This window comes from Limulus polyphemus, unplaced genomic scaffold (assembly GCF_000517525.1).
Source record: "Limulus polyphemus unplaced genomic scaffold, Limulus_polyphemus-2.1.2 Scaffold1860, whole genome shotgun sequence".
NCBI classification, from domain to species: Eukaryota; Metazoa; Arthropoda; class Merostomata; order Xiphosura; family Limulidae; genus Limulus; species Limulus polyphemus.
In genome coordinates this window covers 128,994-131,211 of record NW_013667470.1, presented here as the reverse complement: position 1 = coordinate 131,211, position 2,218 = coordinate 128,994, and the positions used below count along the sequence as shown (strand labels likewise).

Here is a 2,218-nt window from a genome sequence, read left to right as displayed (position 1 = left end):
TTTAATTACCCCATTGATCAGTCATTACATCAAAATTAAGATTTAACAATAATCTTGTATAAAACAAAATTAAAATCAAACAAAAACCAGCCTTACAAATGCTTAATGGAGATATCTGACACGCAGAGAGTCGGTACGACTGAAGATGCACACGCACATGTTTACATTGAGGCTAAGTCAGTCAGTTAGGTTTCATTCTCGAAATTTACCTCCGTGCCCATGATTTTATTAACAGATAGAAAGTGACGTTTATTTTAGCAATATTCAATTCGAGTGTTTATTAACATAAAGTAGATCAGAAATTAAATATTAATGAAAAGATGTAAAAGTATTAGAAATGCTTTGTCCTTTTCAGTTACTTATATTTGTAAAGATAGTGATAAATTTATGTCACCTATACTTGGAAAACTTTCGAGCCTGTTTTAGAAATAACAGTGCCTTCTACAATATATTAATTTATTTAAAAAAAAGGGCAAAAAATAATTATTTGTGCTAACCTTCAGTTAGATTACTCAAACATTTCATATCGCTATCTACTGGCATATTAAACAACAAGATACAGTTAACAAAACAGGATAAACTGAATTTCTGCACATAATTGTTTCTTTGTTTGTTTCGGATATTCACGCAAAACTACTCTGAAGCTATATGTGCTAGTCGTCTCTAATTTTGAATTGATAGACTAGAGGGAAGGCAGCTAGTCAACAGTATCTATTGAGATAAATCACCATTTAACATCGTACTACTTATTAGGCTCGGGTACATCTCAGGAGTGGCCCAATTGTTAGCGTGCCGAGCTATGGAGTTACGGATCCAACATTTAGGTCTCGTTACAGAAGAAAAATAAATCACCGTGAGTGCATTATAACGGTGACGGTAAAATCCCACTATAGTGAGAGTTGTCGATGGAGTACAAAGCTACACAATGGGCTATCTGTGCTCTGCCCACCTCGGGTATCGAAACCCGGTTTCTAGCGTTGTAAGTCCGCAGACACACCGCTGTGCCACTGGGGAGCCAATAGAGAAGGTGTATGATAAATAAATCGTTTATAACATTAATACTTTATCAAAGAACAGTGCAGTCGGTTTTACAATTGTACCGAACGTATACAAGCAATATTTATAGGAATTGTACTCATATAACTAGGAGACAAATAAGCAGACTCGATGTTCAAAAATCTTTATTTGTATTCTACTGTTTTTAAGCTAAAAGTTACAATGATGATTGTAATGCTTTATATCTTTTTTCATTTTCAATTTTAAGAATACTTTTCTAGCTAGCTAGCTAAGAAGAGTCAATTACACGTTCTTAAGAAAGAGTTAAACAATCAAAATATCACTAGACTTGATATCACACGTTTCCCCGACATACTGGTTCAAAAGCGCTTATAAACATTAGTTTGCTGGGCTGTAGTTTTTACAGTATTTCTTCCAATGTTAAAATCGTTGAAGTTACGGAACTGGTTCATGAAATCTATAACAGTCATATGTCTACTAATCGTTCCTTCGTTTTTGTCGATTAAATATATTGTTTTCATTAAATAATCTTATTTTCTGTCGATTAAAGTTCTGATATCCACTAAACACGCCCAGTTTTTCGCTATAGTCCAAGAACTCGCTGGGTCGTCCAAACTTACCTACATTTGCTTCAGGAAAGTCATCAAATACTCTTTTTATATGCTTATCTATTGTTTTGTATTGTCTAAGCACACGTTCTCTAATATCCTGACACACGAAACACTTGAGTTGGCCAAAGCTCTTCCCAAAGATTTCTTCACACACAATTTTGTCGTCAAACAAAGCCAGTGACAGCAAAAGCATCTTCATCAAAAGCGATTTCATTGTTCTGTCCGTCCGATGACTCACAATAAAGATTTCCTTCTGCTACTTTTAGTTCAAATGATTAATTTATACAGGCGTAAAAAATCGGCAACAAAGTTGAATATTTTTTACGTAACAGTCATCCCCTGATCAAGTAGGAACTGTAGAAATATAGATTCAAAATTCAGAACGATATTAAAACAAATTATTCCACTGGCAGATCAAATAGAAGTCAAAATAAACTAACTCACGAAAACAAAGGACCATTATGGTATCCTGTGCTGTCACCTGGCGGTAACAAATCACACTTTTAAACTTTAACAGGGATACTTGAATATTTAAAATGTTGATTTTAGATTGTTCAGAATAATTTTTCATGTTGGTTTTTCACACATAT

The 2,218-nt window shown here is 33.9% G+C and overlaps 1 long non-coding RNA gene across 1 annotated transcript in view; it reads right to left on the bottom strand.

Moving 5' to 3' along the window:
• Positions 1-1,888: 1,888 nt before the first annotated feature.
• The window catches only part of LOC106465182, a 3,270-nt gene continuing 2,940 nt past the window's right edge, over positions 1,889-2,218 (bottom strand). Inside the window, exon 3 of the long non-coding RNA XR_001291184.2 lies at positions 1,889-1,982. This is a non-coding gene — a long non-coding RNA (uncharacterized LOC106465182). The remainder of the gene's footprint in view (positions 1,983-2,218) is intronic.